The sequence below is a fragment of the Eschrichtius robustus genome, chromosome 6 (genome assembly GCF_028021215.1).
Source record: "Eschrichtius robustus isolate mEscRob2 chromosome 6, mEscRob2.pri, whole genome shotgun sequence".
Taxonomy (NCBI): Eukaryota; Metazoa; Chordata; class Mammalia; order Artiodactyla; family Eschrichtiidae; genus Eschrichtius; species Eschrichtius robustus.
The window spans coordinates 63,281,602-63,302,140 of record NC_090829.1 but is presented as its reverse complement, the minus strand read 5'-3'; positions in this window follow the sequence as shown (position 1 = coordinate 63,302,140).

Here is a 20,539-nt window from a genome sequence, read left to right as displayed (position 1 = left end):
GCTCAGGCTCTAGGCTCACGGGCTTCAGTAGTTGTGGCTCATGGGCTTAGTTGCTCTGCGGCATGTGGCATCTTCCTGGGGCAGGGATCAAACCCGTGTTCCCTGCATTGGCAGGCAGATTGTTAACCACTGCGCCACCAGGGAAGTCCCCAGCCCTGTTCTTTTCACACTATCTGAGCCCTGGTTACATTGACCCCCCTCTCCTCCCTTCTCTGCTGAGCCCTCCCCCAGCCTCGTTCAGAGTGAACATTCCTCTAACAGGCTTGGGGAGAAAGAGTAGATGGTGGGTGGGTGGATGGGCCCTCCAGGTGCTCCAGGTCTCCGGACAGGACCAGCCCTGGCCCACGAAAGTCCAGGCACCACCTCCCCATGGGTGTTCTGTGCTCAGCCCCTTCTGCAAATGAGCCAAGAGCTACATGTACAAATACGAAGCTGCAAGGAGCAGTCATTAAAGGGCCTCAAACACACGGAAATGGAAAAAGAGGTCCTTGTCTTGGGTCCTGAGGAGAGCTTGGTTGTAAAACAGTGTCCCAGGAAGATGGTTTCTTGGTCAGAAACTAGACAACACATTGGTAGAAACCAAGCTTTCCTGGGAAGCTGGACCAGCCCTGAGATCCTGCTGGGAAGGCTGTCTAAGACAGGTCAGCAGATTGGCCAGAGGTGTAAAGCATTCTGCAGGATGGGGCAGGGCAGTGCAAGCTGCCTGGCTCTGGGGAGAAGGGGGGTTCTGTGGAGGGGCTCTGAGGCCCACCTGGGAGGCACTTTGGTGGTGGGGCTGCAGCATGGCAGGCAGCTGAGGGCTGGAAGGGGCAGCACAGACCCAGAGGGTCCCAGAACCAGATTTCAGGAGGTAGAGGAGATCCTAGGCAGGGCTAAGGAATGGCCTGGAGGCTGAGTGCTCTGCTATGTGCCAGGCATAGGGGAGGGCGTGGGGAATATAGAGCTACAAAGGCATAGCCTCTGTCCTGAAAGGCTCACACTCTGATGAAGAAGGCAAACACACAGTTACAGTAGGCTAGGATGACGGCTGCATTACAGGGATATTATGGATATTATAAAAGCTTTTAACTGAGACCTTTTAGGAGGAGCACCTAACCTGGTGGTTGAAGGGTGGTGCCGTTTAAGTGGAGTCCTAAATGGGAGTTAAGCAGTGAAGAGGAAGATGTTTCAAGCAGAGGGATCAGCTCGTCAAAAAATGAAGAGCTAGAGGGACTAAGGAAAGGCTAAGTAGGTGTGCATTTGTTTTTTTCTCTTAGTTAATATTTGTCAAGAACTTACTATTGGCCAGGCATTGCACTAAGCATGCATCACCTACTTTAATGATTAAAATAGCCCAAGAGACAAGTACTATTATTATCTTACAGGTGAGGAAACCAAAGCCCAGACAAGGTAAGTAACTTGCTCATGATAAGCTAGTAAAGTGGTAGAGCCAGGATGTTGAACTCAGATGATCTACCCTCAGAACCCTTGAACCTTTGTTTTTAAACTACTACCATATGCAATAAAACTTCCTTAATGTTTATTTCCTGGTTTATTTCTCTTTGATTTTCCCTAAATCTCTTTTTTTTTCTGAATTTTTTTAAAAATTGAGGGACTTTCCTGGTGGTCCAGTGGTTAAGACTCCACGCTTCCACTGCAGGGGGCACAGGTTCGATCCCTGGTTGGGGAACTTAGATCCTGCAAGCTGCACAGCATGACCATAAAAAAAAAAATTTTAATAAATAAATAAATAGAGATATAATTGACATATACCAATATATTAGTTTTAGGTGTACAACATAATGATTTGATATATGTATATATTGTGAAATGATTACCACAGTAAGTTTAGCTAATATCCAATTAAATTTCCTAAATCTCTTAATATACCTCCTTTTGAAAATTCCCATCAGTCTTGGCTGACCTCAAAAAAAAGGGACAGGTGGAGAAACAGGTGTAGAATGGGAGACCTAGTGCCAAGCCAGCGGGCAAAGGTGGGAGCTGGTGGGGCCTAGGCAGGGAATGGGACAGGGCAGGTGGTTGAGTCTAGAGCCCACATTTACCTCTTGAGCCAGTGAGAGCCCCTGGGAGTGACACTCTCTTTCTATCACAGGCCCTGGCACACAGTAGGTGCCCAATAAATGTTGGCTGACTCAGTTACAAGGATGATGTGAGAAAACTCACTGGCTCTGTTAGTGGAATTGACCCTATTTTCTAATCTCTGTGTGGAGCAGGCCGCTGGGCCACTGAGGTCCCTGTCCAGGATACCTCTCACCTTGGCCACCACCAACCCAGCCTGTAGGTTGCTTCTCCTCTGATCTGGCCCAGGAGGGAGGATTGAACTTGTCCCCCCCAGTTCAGGAGAACACTGTCCAGGCCAGGGCCAAAAATGTCAACAACCTTTATCAAGGGTGGTGGTATAGGGGTGGGGGCAGGGTAAATCTAAAGGGAAAGGGCCTCAGAAAATGACATTCAGCCGTGTCACTTGTTGCAAAACACAACTCAGTTGTCTTCTGCTTGTGGGCTGCCTCCCTGCCTTCGGGACCAGTGGTTGTGTTTCCCCAAGCCTCAGAAGCATCTACACGCTCATATTTGAGCTCCAGGAGAATTAGGCCTAGAGAAAGAGTTTTACCTCCTGCCTGTCTCAAGCTCAGTATCCAAAATTCCCAGCCCCATGTGAAGCCCAAATTGGAAGATGGCTTAGTTCATTAGTATTCAGTCAATAAATATTTCTTGTTGTATGTGCTGGGTGGAAGCCACAGCAGGAAACAAGACAGTGGCAGATCCTTCCCCTCATGAAAGACATCAAACATACATTAACATACAATTAATTTGTAAACATCTGATTCAGAAATAATTTCAAATCGTGTACAAAAATTGGAAGATTAGCATTTTTTAAAACTAGTTGTTCTGAACCATGGATTGTTCACATCGTGCCTCTTTACCCGTAAATACTTCAATGTATGTTTCTTAAGAACAGGGACATGGGACTTCCCTGGGGGCACAGTGGATAAGACCCCACGCTCCCAGTGCAGGGGGCCTGGGTTTGATCCCTGGTCAGGGAACTAGATCCCACATGCATGCCGCAACTAAGAGTTCGCATGCCACAACTAAGGAGCTGGTGTGCTGCAACTAAGGAACCTGCCTGCCGCAACTAAGGAGCCCACGTGCTGCAACTCAGGAGCCCGCCTGCACCAACTAAGACCTGGTGCAACCAAATAAATAAATAAATATTTTTTTAAAAAACAAACAAAAAAAAGAACAATGACACACTCTTACATAAACACAGCATAGTTGTCAAATTCTGGAAACTTAACATTGAAACAATTCCATTATCTAAACCACAGTCAGTATTCCAATTTCACTAACTGTTGCAAAAATGTTCTTCATAAATACTCCCCCTCCCCCATCCAATCCAGGATCACACACTGCATTTAGTTGATAGTTCATATCATGTGTCAACTTGAAGGGTAGGTTTGGATGAGATTAACATTTAAGTTGGTTAACTGTTAGTAAGCAGACTGCTCTCCATAATGTGGGTGGGCCTCATCCAATCAGTTGAAGGCCTGAATAGAATAAAAAGACTGGCCTCTCCAGCAAGAGGGGATTCTCTAACAGACTGCATTCAGATATTGCCTGAACTATCACAGATAATGTTGCCAGATTTGTTCATTGTAATGCTACTATTTTTCTTTTTGTAATTAAATAAGTACTTTTGTAGAGATTTTTTGATTCTGTGTAACTCTCCTGATCTTCATCAAAATCTTACCTACAAGTTTTAGCCTCCATTAATGTCCCAGTTAATATTTTATGTCAGTTTTATTGAGGTATAATTTACATTACCATTTTTATTGTGGTAAAATATGCATACATAAAATTTACTATTGCAACTAGGAAAGAATTCAGCAAGGCAGCCAGATATAAGATCAATCTTCAAAAGTCAATAGCATATCTCTACACCAGCTGTAACCAAGTAGAAAATGCAATAAAAAAGATGCTTTCGGGGCTTCCCTGGTGGCGCAGTGGTTGAGAATCTGCCTGCCAATGCAGGGGACACGGGTTCGAGCCCTGGTCTGGGAAGATCCCACATGCCGCGGAGCAACTAGGCCCGTGAGCCGCAATTACTGAGCCTGCGCGTCTGGAGCCTGTGCTCCGCAACAAGAGAGGCCCGCGCACCGCGATGAAGAGTGGCCCCCGCTTGCCGCAACTGGAGAAAGCCCTCGCACAGAAACGAAGACCCAACACAGCCATAAATAAATAAATAAATAAATAAAATAAACCCAAAGTTTAAAAAAAAAAAAAAGTAAGCTGAAATATTAAAAAAAAAAAAAAAGATGCTTTCACAATGATGACAAAAACTGTAAAGTATCTAAGAATCTACTTAATCAAGATCATATGAGACCTCTATGAAGAAAACTTTAAAGCTCAAAGGACACAGAAAACGATCCAAATAACTAGAAAGGTACTCCATTGTCGTAGATGGAATGGCTAAAAAACTAACAATGTTAGTTTTTCACAGTTAATCTGTACATTCAATGCAAGCCCAATTAAAATCCATGAGGATTTTCTAAAGTGTAATAAACTTACTCCACTATATATACAGAGACAGTTTCAAAATTAGCAAAGTCAAAATTCGAAGTTTCAAAATTAGCAAAATATATAACAAGAAGGAAGAGTGGGGCTTACCTTATCAGATATCAAGACATGCTACAAGACTACAGTAATCAAAAGAGTATGGGGCTTCCCTGGTGGTGCAGTGGTTGAGAATCTGCCTGCCAATGCAGGGGACATGGGTTCGAGCCCTGGTCTAGGAAGATCCCACATGCCGCGGAGCAACTAGGCCCGTGAGCCACAACTACTGAGCCTGCGCGTCTGGAGCCTGTGCTCCGCAACAAGAGAGGCCACGACAGTGAGAGGCCCGCGCACCGCGATGAAGAGTGGCCCCCGCTTGCCGCAACTAGAGAAAGCCCTCGCACAGAAACGAAGACCCAACACAGCCAAAAGTAAATAAATAAATAAAAATTTAAAAAAATAAAGTTGTTAAAAAAAAAAAAAGAGTATGGTAATGTTACAAGAACAAGTTGGGAATTCCCTGGTGGTCCAGTGGTTAGGACCTCGGCATGAGTTCCATCCCTCGTTGGGGAACTAAGATCCCGCAAGCCTCGCAGCATGAACAAAACAAAACAAACAAACAAACAAGCAAAAAGAACAAGTAGAGCAATAGAGAACCTGACTCATGTATGACATGATATAAATGAGAACATAATATGCAACAAATGTGGCACCACCATCACTGAAAAAAGGATAGGTTATTTGGTAGATAATGTTAGAAAAACTGGTTCATTACGTAGAGAAAGGTGAAAAAACATATTCCTATACAACACATACATAGTGAATTCTAGAGGATTCAACCTAAATAAGAAAAACAAAACTATACAATGAATAGAGAAAACAATGTTGCAGAAAATCTCTGTCACCTAAGGGTGATGGGGAAGGACTCAAACATTTCAAAAGAACAAATCACTGCTGCAAAACACTGATGACTTTGATATCATAAAAATTAAGTATTTCTTCTCCACAAGATTCTTATTAATCACAAAGGGAAAAATAGCAATTTAAAGCATAGAAACCTGGCAGACATCACCTTAACCAAGTAATCAAAGTTAACATCACCAGTAATGGGACAAATTGACATCACATGCCTCCTGATAAGACGTACTGAGAAGGTACAGTCTCACTTCTGTGATATTCCTGCCCAAAATGCACAGCCTGAATCTAATCATGAGGAGACACCAGACTAACCCAAATTGAGGAACATTCTCAAAATGAATGTCCTGTACCCTTCCAAAATGCTAAGGTCATGAAAGATAAAGAAAGGTTGAAGAACTGCTCCAGATTAAAGAAGACTAAAGAGACAGGACAGCTAAATGCAATGTGTGATCCTGAATCAAACATATTTTTTTCTTTTTATATAAAGGAAATTGCTGATACAATTGGCAAAATTTCGATAAACTCTATAGATTAGATAATATTACTGTATCAATGTTTATTTCCCAATTTTGATAATTATACTGTGACTACATAAGTAAAGTCCTTGTTTTTAGAAAACAGCATATTGGGTATTTAGAAATAAAGAAACATTATGTCTGCAACTTACTCTCAAATGGTTTAGGAAAAAATATACACACACACATACACACAACACAGAGAAGGATAAAGCAAATGTGGCAAAATGTTAACATTTAGGAATCTGGCTGAAGGAAAGAGCAGAATTCTTTGTAATATTTTGCAATATTTCTCCAAGTCTGAAGTAATTCTAAAATAAAATGTTACAAAAATTAAGGATTTCTGATTAATGAAAGATACTAAGGAGAGAGTTAATGGCTGCCATGGTGAGAGAAGGTGTTTCCCTACATATAAATTTATAGGTTTATGTGTTCATATGAGTATAAAGTTTGGAAAGATATCTATGAAACTGGTAACAATAGTTTCTTTAGGGAAGAGGGAACTAGAATTAGGAGGGAGAGAAGTATATTAACTATTTGAATATACCACTGCATTCTTCAATTTGTTACAACTCATATACTATTTTTATATTTTAAAAATATATTTTTTTAAAATTTGAAACAATCTCAAGCATACAGAAAATTTTAAGTACAGAACAAAGAACTTCCCACCATGAACCATTTACAAGTAAGTAGCCAATTTATGTCCCATCACTCTTGATATAGTGTGTAGTTTCTACAAACAAGGACATTCTCCTAAATAACTATGGCACAACTGTCAAAATCAGGGAATTAATATTGATACATCTCTACATCTAATCCTCAAACCCCACTTCAGTTTTGCCTAGTGTCCTAATAATGTCCTTTATGATAATAATTTTAAAAATCCATTTCAGATCACGTGTTGCATTTTGTCATCTCTCTGGAGTCTCTTCTTCACTCTGGAACAGTTCCTCAGTCTTTTCTTGACTTTCATGACCTTGATATTTTGAAAGAGTACAGGATATTTATTTTGCAGAATGTCCTTTAATTTGGGTTTGTCTGATACTTTCTTATGATTAGATTCAGGTTACACATCTTTGGAGGGAAAATCACAGAAACTATGCTGTGTTCTTTCTTAAAAAAAATTTTAGGGACTTCCCTGGTGGTCCAATGGTAAAGAATCCGCCTTCCAATGCAGGGGACACGGGTTCGATCCCTGGTTGGGGAACTAAGATCCCACATGCTGCGGGGCAACTAAGCCCACACGCCTCAAAGAGAGAGCCCACGTGCTGCAAACTACAGAGCCCACGCGCCCTGGAGCCTGCACACGCCACAACTAGAGAGAAGCCCGCGCGCTGCCAACGAAAGATCCCGCGTGCCTCAGCAAAGATCCAGTGTGCCGCAACTAAGACCCCACGCAGCCAAAAAAAAAAAAAAAAAAAGGAAAATAAATATTTAAAAATTTTTAAACCATTTTTAATTGAAGTATAGTTATTTTACAATGTGTTAGTTTCAAGTGTACAGCAAAGTAATCCGAATATATATATATATATATATATTCTTTTTCAGATTCTTTTCCTTTATAGGTTATTACAAGATATTGAATATAGTTCTCTGTGCTATACAGTAGGTCCCCCTTTGGTAACCGTAAGTTTGTTTTCTATGTCTGTGAGTCTATTTCTGTTTTGTAAATAAGTTCATTTGTATCATTTTTTAAGATTCCACATATAATTGATACCATATATTTGTCTTTGTTGGACTTACTTCACTTGATATGATAATCTCTAGGTCCATCCATGTTGCTGCAAATGGCATTATTTCAGTCATTTTTATGGCAGAGTGATATTCCACTGCATATATATACCACCCTTTCTTTATCCATTCATCTGTTGATGGACATTTAGGTTGCTTCCATGTCTTGGCTATTGTAAATAGTGCTGCTATGAACATTGGGGTGCATGTATCTTTTTGAATTGGAGTTTTCTCCGGATATATGCCCAGGAGTGGGATTGCAGGACCATATGGCAACTCTATTTTTCTTTTTTTAAGAAACCTCCAGACTGTTTTCTGTAGTGGCTGCACCAATTTATATTCCCACCAAGAGTGTAAGAGAGTTCCTTTTTCTCCACACCCTTCCCAGCATTTATTATTTGTAGACAGTTTAATGATGGCCATTCTGACTGGTGTGAGGCAATATCTCATTGTAGTTTTGGTTTGCATTACTCTAATAATTAGTGATATTGAGCATCTTTTCATGTGCCTGTTGGACATTTGTATGTCTTCTTTGGAGAAATTTCTATTTAGGTCTTCTGCCCTTTTTTTTTTTTTTGCCCATTTTTCAAATTAGGTTATTTGATTTTTGCTTTTTTTTTTTTTAAAATAGTAAGCTGTATGAGCTGTTTGCATATTTTGGAAATTAATCCCTTGTTGGTAGCACTGTTTGCAAATATTTTCTCCCAGTCTGTAGGATCACATGTTGTTTTTGTTTTGTTTGTGGTTTCCTTTATTGTAAAAAAGCTTTTAAGTTTGTCTCACTTGTTAATTTTTGTTTCTATTTCCATTACTCTAGGAGACAGAACCAAAAAATTATTGCTGTGATTTATGTCAAGGAGTGTTCTGCCTATGTTTTCCTCTAGGAATTTTATAGTATTTGGTCTTACATTTAAGTCTTTAATCCATTTTGAGTTTATTTTTGTATATGGTGTTAGGGAATGTTCTAATTTCATTCTTTTGCATGTAGCTGTCCAGTTTTCCCAGCACCACTTATTGAAGAGACTTTTCCCTATTGGATATTCTATCCTTATTGGATATTCTATCCCTATTGTATAGGGAAAATAGTCTTTTCCCTATTGTATATTCTTGCCTCCTTTGTTGTAGATTAATTGATCATTAAGTGGGTGGGTTTATATCTGGGTTTTCTATCCTGTTCCATTGATCTCGTGTCTGTTTTTTGTGCCAGTATCATACTATTTTGATTACTGTAGCTTTGTAGTATAGTCTGAAGTCAGGGAGCATGATTCCTCCAGCTCTGTTCTTCTTTCTCAAGATTGTTTTTGCTGTTTGGGGTCTTTTGTGTTTCCACACAAATTAAAAAAATTTTTTTGTTCTAGTTCTGTGAAAAATGCCTTTGGTAGTTTGGTAGGAATTGCATTTAATTTGTAGATTGCCTTGGGTAGTATGGTCATTTTAACAATATTGATTCTTCCAATCCAAGGACACAACGTATCTTTCCATCTGTTTGTGTCCTCCTCAATTTCTTTCATCAGCATCTTGTAGTTTTCAGAGTACAGGTCTTTTGCCTCCTTAGGTAGGTTTATTCCTAGGTATTTTATTCTTTTTGATGTGACCATAAATGGGATTGTCTCCTTAATTTCTCTTTCTGATATTTTGTTGTTAGTAATGTATAGAAATGCAACAGATTTCTGGCGCTGTGTTCTTCTGATTGCATCCTATTGGGTGGCACAAGATTTTGATTTTATATTACTGATGATGTTTCCTTTGATTACTTGATTAAAAGTGGTGTCCGTTAGGCTTTTCTACTGTAAAGTCACTACTTTTCCCTTTATAATGAATAGATGTTTTGAGTGGAAACATTTTGAAAAGATGTATCTCATTCCTCATCCAACTTTTAATTTATTCATGTATTCATGTATACCAGTATGGATTCATGGTTTTCTATTTTATTCAGGGGTTACAGTCTGTACCTATCATTATTTATATTGATGCTCAAACTCTCCCTAATTCATCCAGTGGGAGCACTTCAAGCTGACTTTTGTGTCTTTTTCCCATGTCCCAATCATTCTTTCAGTACTTCTTTGCTTTCAAGTACAAGATTTCCAGGCTCATCTTGCATCTTTTCTCCTGCAGTCTTAGAATCAGCTATTTCACTAGGGAGCCCTTGTACCTTATAGTGAAGGATGATATTTAGATGTTAGGATTTGGGGCCTGGGTGTGCTTATTGCCATTGGGGTAGAAGTGTCACTTCCCCAGGGCCCTATCAATAGCCAGAGGGACTTCCCTGGCTGTCCAGTGGTTAAGACTCCATGCTCCCAATGCAGGGGGCATGGGTTCAATCCCCGGTCAGGGAACTAAGATCCAGCATGCTGCATGGCACAGCCAAAAAATAAAGAAAGAAAGAAAATAAAAAATAAAGACAAACTAGTCTTAGTTTAAAAAAATAGGGACTTCTCTGGTGGTCCAGTGGTAAAGAATCCGCCTTGCAATGCAGGGGACACAGATTTGATCCCTGGTCAGGGAACTAAGATCCGACATGCCACAGGGCAACTAAGTCCGCGTGCCACAACTACTGAGCTCGCACGTCTCAACTAGAGCCCACATGCTGCAAACCACAGAGCCCACGCGCTCTGGAACCTGCATGCCACAACTACAGAGCCCATGCGCCCTGAAGCCAGCGTGCCACAACTAGACAGAAGCCCGCGCACTGCAACAAAAGATCCTGTGTGCCTCAGTGAAGATCCCGCGTGCCACAACTAAGACCCCACGCAGCCAAAAATAAATAAAAATATATAAATAAATAATCTTTAAAAAATATATAGCCAGAGCTGGGACAGAGCTACATACACACTTAATTCTGTACTTATTTCTGTTGTCCATCTCTTTGTTTTGAAAACCATGAGTTCACACTAATATCTCCAGTTTTAATCCAACATTACAATGTTCATTTGTTTTCTCCCTTCCTATATTTTCTTAAAGGATTTATTTATTTATTTATTTATTTATTTATTTATTTATTTATTTATTTATTTATTTTGGCTGCGGCAGGTCTTAGTTGCGGCACGCGGGATCTTACTGAGGCATGTGGGATCTTTCGTCGCACGGGCTCTTGGTTGTGGCATGCGGGCTTCTCACTAGTTGTGGCGTGCGGGTTTTCTCTTCTCTAGTTGTGGCGTGAGAGCTCCAGAGCACGTAGGCTCTGTACTTTGTGGCACACAGGCTCTAGCTGAGGCGCTCGAGCTCAGTAGTTGTGGCGCGTGGGCTTAGTTGCCCTGTGGCATGTGGGATCTTAGTTCCCTGACTAGGGATCGAACCCGCGTCCCCTGCATTGTAAGGTGGATTCTGATCGAACCCGCGTCCCCTGCATTGTAAGGTGGATTCTTTACCACTGGACCACCAGGGAAGTCCCTCCCTTCCTATATGTGTAATTTCCTTCTCCAGCTGTGAGAAACCTGGCTCCCATTTACCCGAATATATTTATTCACATGATCAGTCCCCCAATGCCACTGCCCTCTTACACATTCAGATGCCCTTCTCACTCTACTTTGTCTCCAGCACACTGCATTGGGTTGCTGCCCCCTTCCCCCCTCAGTGAGTGCCCTCCTCACCCCAACCTTGCCCAACACCCTGTCCTGGTCATCCCTTCCTCAGGAATGCCCCTCTCCCCCTGCTTGGGCTCTGAGTCTCCACACCAGGCTGCACTCCTATCCCCATTGTTGCAGGTACACCATCGTCACTCTGTTGGGCCTCTGGTACCTGCAGCAGGCCATTCCCATGCATGGATGTCCTCACTTCACTTGGGTTCTGACACTTCACGCTGGGCAACCTTCCTACGCAGATGCCCTCCTCACCCTGATCAGGTTCTGACATCCTGCTCTGGGTCTCTGAGGGGGATCCCACCTTATTGTGGACAAGTACCTTGCTCTACCCCATCTAATGGCTTCAGGACTGAATTGTTCAGGGAGGGAAGGGAAGGCAAGAAGAAGACTTTTAAGTTTTAAAAGTTTAAGAGCACTTTTAGGGCAATGAAACTACTCTGTATGATACTATAATGATGAATACATGTCATTATACATTGTACAGAATGTACAACACCTAATGTAAACTGTGGACTTTAGGTGATAATGATGTGTCAGTATAGGTTCATCAGTTGTAAGCTCCCACTCTAGCGGGGGATACTGACAATAGGGGAGGCTATGCAAGTGTGTGGCAGGGGAATGTGGGAAATCTGTGTACCTTCCCCTCAGTTTTGCTGTGAACCTAAAACTGCTCTAAAAAATAGTCTCTTTTAAAATGAGATAAGATTTTTACTTCTTGCAAGAAAATTGCATCTCTATGATGTGTTGATTTATGTAGTATAATCATGATTACTGAAAAATGACTGTATGAGTAACGACATTTTACACTACTAATTCTATAACAAAACCTTTTATAAACTGAAACAAAATGAAGGGAAACCAAAAGCTGAACCTTATCCTGTCATAAATATTAAAACGATCACAAAAAGCAATCAAACATTATATTCCATATAATTCCATTATATTGGTATGTAACACTTATAAGTATTATCCTGGGGTGGGGATGGGGGATGGGGAGTTCAGGGTGAGGGAGCAGGATTCACAGTGCAGGCAGAATATGGGGGTGTAGAGGAAATAAGGTAAACCAACACGAACCATAAAGGATAATTGCTGAAGCTGGGTAACGCATTCATAGGGGTTCATTATTCTGTTTCTCTACTCTTGTACGTTTGCAAATTTCCATAATAAATAGTTTAAAATATGTATGCAATATAAAAGAGAATATATATCATCATTTAAAAAATTCGAAATCAAAGCTTTACAGTAGCAGTAGAAATGTACAACTAATATCTTCACCAGCAACCTGGTGACAGGGATGTCCAAACAAGTGCTCCACCATATTCTTTCTCCCAAAGGAGCTGCACCAGCTGTTCCAACCAAAAGACCAACACGTATCATCAAATTGTACAAATATTCCTGTGGACTTACTGGGATACAGGCCCATAGGCCAATGGAGTGTAGCTATGGAGACAAGAATATTACTTTTCACAAAACTTTGAGTTTCACTATTGTTTACCTGGCTCATTGCTGGCGCCTTGAAGGATTCCAAGATAAATCCCTTTTCCTGCAACTTGGATACAACGGATGCAAGGTGGAACGAGGCCAGCACTCCAAGGGGTTGGAAGTAAAGTGCTGTGGGAACCCAGAAGGAGAAAGGGGAGATGATTTCAGAAGGAGAGGGTTTTAAGAAAGAAAGAAAGAAAGAAAGAAGGAAAGAAAGAAAGAAAGAAAGAAAGAAAGAAAGAAAGAAAGAAAGAAAGAAAGAAAGAAAGGGAAAAGAAAGAAAGAAAGAAAGGAGGGAGGGGGGAGGGAGGAAGGAAGGAAGGAAGGAAGAAAGGAAGGAAGGAAGGGAGAGAGAAAGAGAAAGAGAGAGAGAGAGAAAGAAAGAAAGGAGGGAGGAAGGGAGGGAGGGAGGAAGGAAGGAAGGAAGTTACATCGAGACAAACTATGCTTCTTCCCTTCTTCCTTTATCAGGAATTGCCCTAATTTCTGTTTGCTTTCCTGACACTGTCTACCTTGATTTGTCACTGAAGGGTGTCCAAGCTAAATGAAACACAGTGTTTTTTTTCTTGGGGCTGGAATGAAATAATTTGGGTTGGCAAGTGTGATTATTTAAGGCTGATCAGAAACTGTGATTAATACCATATTACGTCTTTCTTTTTTTAAAAATAAATTTATTTATTTATTTTGGCTGTGTTGGGTCTTTGTTGCTGCTCGCGGGCTTTCTCTAGTTGCGGCGAGCAGGGGCTACTCTTCATTGCGGTGCGTGGACTTCTCATAGCGGTGGCTTCTCTTGTTGCTGAGCATGGGCTCTAGGCACGCAGGCTTCAGTAGTTGTGGCACGCGGGCTCTAGAGCGCAGGCTCAGTAGTTGTGGCGCACAGGCTTAGTTGCTCCGCGGCATGTGGGATCTTCCTGGACCAGGGCTCGAACCCGTGTCCCCTGCATTGGCAGGCGATTCTTAACCACTGCGCCACCAGGGAAGTCCCCCACATTACGTCTTTGATTATATTTTAATGGGAAAATAATTATTTAATGAATTAGGTTTGTTTCGTAGATAAAATCTTTCAAAACACAATGGTATGCTCCAGGTGGGCTGGTAGGCTGCTCAGACATGGCCCCCCCTGGGCCCCAGTACCCGCTGAGGTCACCCCAGCACAGAGGTGCTCCTCATCAGCTTAGATCCCAAACGTCAGCGTGGTCGGGTGTCTTGCTGTGCTAGACTGGGCAAGCTGAAGCTTTGGGCCCATCCTGACCTCAGGGCAAACCCCAGCGCAGAGACATGAGTTGGGTAGACCTAGGCAAGATTAGTTTAGTTTAGTTTTTTAAAACATTTCTGAGTTTCCATTTACTAATAAAGTGTCGATTTAAAAAAAATTTTTTTTGGCGTATAGTTGATTTACAATGTTGTGTTAGTTTCAGGTGTACAGCAAAGTGAATCAGTTATACATACACATATATCCACTCTTTTTTAGATTCTTTTCCCACATAGGCCATTACAGAGTATTGAGTAGAGTTCCCTGTGCTATACAGTAGGTCCTTATTAGTTATTTGTTTTATATATAGTAGTGTGTATATGTCAATCCCAATCTCCCAGTATATCTCTACCTGCCCCACACACAAGGGATGTTAGATGAATGTGTGGTCATCATGCTTGGTACCGTCCATCTGCTTTTTCTTTTTTTGAATTTTATTTATTTTTTTTATACAGCAGGTTCTTATTAGTTATCCATTCTATACATATTAGTGTATATATGTCAATCCCATTCTCCCAATGCATCCCACCACCACCACCACTCCCGCCGCTTTCCCCCCTTGGTGTCCATACATTTGTTCTCTACATCTGTGTCTCTATTTCTGCCCTGCAAACCGGTTCATCTGTACCATTTTCCTGGTTCCACATATATGCGTTAACATACAATATTCGTTTTTCTCTTTCTGACTTACTTCACTCTGTATGACAGTCTCTAGATCCATCCACATCTCTACAAATGACCCAGTTTCGTTCCTTTTGGTGGCTGAGTAACATTCCATTGTATATATGTATATAATCCATACCTCATTATTTTGTTGTGAGGATAAAATAAGTTAACTCATATAAAATGATTAGAATAATGCTTGGAACATAGTGCCCAGTAAATTATTATCATTGTTGGATCAAGCCAAGTGTTTTTGTCTCACACTGTTGAAACTTAGAAGAGGCTGATGTATAAACCCGATGTCAGTTTATTATCATTAGAAACACAGCCAACAGGGGGCCTGAAAATCCATTTTTACTGGTTAGTACATCCACTCTAGATGAGAACGGTCACACAAACCAAGACACAAGCCAAAGAAATCAGATGAGGGTGGAATGGAGTGGGGGAGTTAGTGGATGGAGCTCAGGGGCCTGTGGTGTCAAGCTCTGATGGACTAAGGCATCCAGTGCCTCTGAAGGGCAAGACCTGCTAAAGGGACAAGCCACAAAATAGAGTCTGCTTCCTCTCAGGCAGGTCTGGGGACCCACTGACCAATTCTTGGTCCGTCCATTGCAGGATTCTGGCATTCTTGATTTGAACCACGTTTCATGTGCTCTTCACGTCACTTGTGTTCTTCTTTGGCTAAATAATATACACTCATCAACCTGATGGTTGTTAAATGTCCCCTCCCAACCGTGAAACACACATACACCAGCAAACTACAATTTACAAACTCTTGAATGACTTCTACATCTCAACCATTGTTTGAGGATTCTTACTAGTTTTACTCTAAGATAACTCAGCTCCCAACTTCTGGGTGTGCCGTACCTGGGTGTGTTCTGACTGTAGAGTTCATGCAGGAGGTACAGTAAGAAACCTTTGGTGGTGAGACGGTTCAGAATGACTATGCTCAAAGGTCTCTAGCAGTCAAGAAAAACCTAGACTTCTACAATGTTGGAGAGTCACCAACCTAGAACAAAGTATTGAGTGATGGAACAAACTGAGTACAGAACGTTCAGAAAGAACTAGAGGGGCATGTGTGTGTGTGTGTGTAGAAAAATCAAAAGAAAAAGTCTCTGCAGTGGGAGAAGAGTCCAATAAAGGGTCCCTTCTAGGCCCAAGGACACAAAATAGGAGGTGTGGGTACCTGTCTTTTTGCTTGAGGCACCATGACTAAACACAGGGGATTTCAGCCACAGGGCATTGTAAGCAATATCTCACTAAAAATCGATAAAGCAGTGAAGGTCGCAACAAATACTAATCATCATCATAATGGCTAACAGTTATGGAACTACTAGGAACCACATGAGAGTTTTGCTTATATTATCTGATTTAATATTCACCATAACCCTACAGCGTAAGGACCATTATTATTCTCATTTTATAGATAAGGAAACTAAGGCACTGAGAAGCTAATTTGCTGAGGTCACACAGTTATTAGATAACAGAATCCGGAGTCAAATGCAGTTCTGACTCCAGAGCTGGCTCCCTAATTTACAAGTTTAAAACAAATTAAAATAGGTTCATAGTCCCCCTCATTCTGGGTTCAAAATATTTCCCTACAAGGACAGAAGGGCACATGACCCTGGGCATACTCACTGGCATGTGTGATATGAGAATGTCACCCATTGTATGAATAGCTGTGGAACAAAGTTGAGAATAGCCAATCTGGAAAGAGGTGAGAAGGCTGGGGACCCAGATACTTTGGTTATTGCCCCATCTCGGCATGCACAGAGGTATCTGAACCTAAGCAAGACACTTAACATCTTTTTTTTTTTAAATTCCATTCTTTTTTAAATTTATTTTTTATACAGCAGGTTCTTTTTTTTCCATAAATTTATGTATTTATTTATTTATTTTTGGCTGTGTTGGGTCTTCGTTGCTGTGAGTGGGCTTTCTCTAGTTGCGGTGAGCGGGGGCTACTGTTCGTTGCGGTGCGCGGGCTTCTCATTGTTGTGGCTTCTCTTGTTGCAGAGCACGGGCTCTAGGCGTGCATGCTTCTGTAGTTGTGGTACATGGGCTCAGTAGTTGTGGCTTGTGGGCTCTAGAGCTCAGGCTCAGTAGTTGTGGCGCACAGGCTTAGTTGCTCCGCGGCATGTGGGATCTTCCCAGGCCAGGGCTCAAACTCGCGTCCCCTGCATTGGCAGGCAGATTCTTAACCACTGCACCACCAGGGAAGTCCTATGTCTCTATTTCTGCCTTGCAAACCGGTTCATCTGTACCATTTTCCTAGATTCCACATATATGCATTAATATACGATATTTGTTTTTCTCTGACTTGCTTCACTCGGTACGACAGTCTCTAGGTCCGTCCACGTCTCTACAAATGACCCAGTTTTGTTCCTTTTTATGGCTAATATTCCATTGTATATATGTACCACATCTTCTTTATCCATTTGTCTGTCGATGGGCATTTAGGTTGCTTTCATGACCTGGCTATTCTAAATAGTGCCGCAATGAACATTGGGGTGCATGTGTCTTTTTGAATTATGGTTTTCTCTGGGTATATGCCCAGTAGTGGGATTGCTGGGTCATATGGTAATTCTATTTTTAGTTTTTTAAGGAACCTCCATACTGTTCTCCATAGTGGCTGTATCAATTTACATTCCCACCAACAATACAAGAGGGTTCCCTTTTCTCCACACCCTCTCCAGCATTTGTTGTTCGTAGATTTTCTGATGATGCCCATTCTAACCAGTGTGAGGTGATACCTCATTGTAGTTTTGATTTGCATTTCTCTAATAATTAGTGATACTGAGATTTTCATGTGCCTCTTGGCCATCTGTATGTCTTCTTTGGAGAAATGTCTTTTTAGGTCTTCTGCCCATTTTTTGATTGGGTTGTTTGTTTTTTTAATATTGAGCTGCCTGAGCTGTTCATATATTTTGGAGGTTAATCCCTTGTCTGTTGATTCATTTGCAAATATTTTCTCCCATTCTGTGGGTTGTCTTTTCGTCTTCTTTATAGTTTCCTTTGCTGTGCAAAAGCTTTTAAATTTCATTAGGTCCCATTTGTTTATTTTTGTTTTTATTTCCATTACTCTAAGAGGTGGGTCAAAAAAGATCTTGCTGTGATTTATGTCTGAGTGTTCTTCCTATGTTTTCCTCTAAGAGTTTTATAGAAGACACTTAACATCTTTCTGCTTCAAGCTTCTGTTCTATAAAATGATAACTCAGCAGGAGCCACGTAACACGAGATTACTGAGGAGACAAGACTGAAAGAGAACATTTGTGAAAGCATTTCTCAATGTTAAAAATGCTATAGCATGGGTTGATAAATATTTATTCTAATTTAGGATTTCAAAGCTCTTTCTATATACAGTACAGCAGAAATCCCTTCCAAACCATCCATTTATTTAACATAAAGAGAAACCTAGAATTACCAGCAGGGCATGGCCTATACATGTTATTAGAATGGACTTTAATTGCACAGTGATTTCTACCTCAGCGGGTGCCAGGCAGAGTCTCACGCTGCATTCCTGCATTCCTGCTTTCCGATGCTTGGGTCAGCAGATGAGGACGACTATGGGGTGGCCCTCCTGGGGCCATCATCTTGATGAGGGCCTGGAGTGCTTGTGTGTGTATGTGCAAGTCTGCGTGTCTCCACAGGAGCCTCCAGGCTGCTCTCCTATCACTCCTCCCATGAAATGACACCCTTTGGATCCATGGCACTTTACAGTGTACAAAAAACTTTATTCAGTTTACACAGGACCTTGTCTCATTTAATCCTTCCTCCTACCCAAGAAGTGGGCAAGACAAACTGCATTATGCCCATTTTATGGATAATGATAATTTACTCAGGAGAGGTTGATTTGCCTAAGATGCCATCAGTGGTAGAGCTGGCTAATCCCAGTGCATGACTTTTCCACTATACCACAGGTATCAAATCATTTAATGAACTATTCACTGAGCACCTAGCTTGTGTCAGCCACTGTGCCAGGACCTACTCATCAGCTTGCTCTCCCGAGAGAAGCTTCTTCAAGTCCCCCACCTCCCACCCCCCACCCCATGCAATTAATGATGAGTTTTAAGTGACGGAATTAACAAACTCTCACTATTCAGCAAATGGTGCTAGGAGCTGAGTGATAGGGCAGTGTGGCTACTCAGAGCTGTGCTCTAGAGCCAGACTGTCCTGAGCCCCTCCCACTATGTCAACTCCGTTTCCTCATCTATAAAATGGGGATAATAACTGTGCCAGTTCGTAGGGCTGTGAGGGTTGACTTAGTGCAGGTAAAGCACTTACTACAATGCCTACTACATAACAAGAGCCCAATAACTATTAACTGTCATTATTTCCTTAACATTGTTATAAAAGAAAACAAGGAGACGTTTGAAAAAAAAAAAAAAACCTGGACCCTTTAATCTGTCGCTTATGTCCCAAAGCTTTGCACCTCCACCTCCGCTGCTCTGACCCCCTATCCTTAGGGCTGGGTTTCGGTCATGGCCTGCTTGTCTCCTCGCCTCTGTGCTTTCCTTCTCCAATGTCATTCCCTACTTTTTCTCAAATAATTTCCCCCAAATATTCACTTCTCAAGCATTTTTATTGAGCACCTCTTTATGTGCTAGGCACAGTAGTGGTTGCTGCGATGAGCTTTCGGGAATGAAGGACTTGTCGAGCACTGACTGATGGCAGCAAGTCCTCAGCTGTCACCACTTAGGGGTAACTGCCTCAGCTGAAGGGAACTTCCTCTCCCAATGTCCTCACAGCTCCTTCTGGTGGCAGCCAGCATCCAGAGACTGTTCAACTCAGTGGAATAAGGCCGGACCCATTGCCTCAACTCAGAAGATCCCTGCCAGCTCCAGAATGTGGGGTTGACTGAGGCCTTCATTGGGCCTGCATCAATACTCAACTTCTCCCTCTGCTCAATCGGGAGCACCTCCCCCCAGTAAACATACCAATCTCCTCTTCAAGCTGCTTCCCAGGAAACCCAACCCGTGACAGGGACAGAAGATGAAAAGATGAGCAAGCCATGGTCTGGCCTTCAAGGATATCAAGGCAAAGTGGGAACTACAACCCTAATAACGGCAAGCAGCTCATAGTGAGGGACACACAAAGTGCACTGAAGCCCACCTGGAGGGGGGCGGGGTTGAGGGGAGTCCATCAATCCAGGTGGACCCTGTGGGATTTCCCACACTCCGACATCCAGGCTGCACACCCAGGCTGGTGCCGAGCTGTGGTGCGCTGATGTTGACGTTGTTTGGTTTGCATCTGTGGGCGAGCCAGGCCCAGGCCTGGGGAGTGGCTCTTAGTAGGATGTTATGTTCTAAATGACAAACTAGACTGGGGCATGGCCAGTGAGGGTAAATAGCCCTTTCTCTACTCGGCTAAAATTTGCCTGGAAACCAGTGAGAACTTACCTAAATGTCTACATCCGACGAATCTCAAGATGGCAATTCCACATTGAAATAAACAGTTCTCTGACTGGCACCTTCAAGTGCCTTGTAGACTTGTATGGAGGAACCCATGACCCTTCTGCACCCCTGCACTCTGCCTCCCACAGGGAACCAGCCAGGTTGCCTGAGAAGGTGCTGGTGAGTGTGGTAAGGCCAGCAGAAGCAGGGACGGCAGGATTTCAATGAAGACCCTGCAGACAGGCCTTCTAACCTGGCCAGCTCCTGACTGGCTTTAAGGCTCCAGTAGAAGAAACAGCTTCCCAATGACTGGGGTTGGACAGGCTCTCCACAGTGTGGAAAGGGTAGCTTTCCCCACTGTGTGTCAGATTCCTCCATTCTCTCTGCCCTGTGTTTTCTGGAGTGGACATGGCTGACACTGCCTTCATTTTCTACCCATCAGGACAACCAACT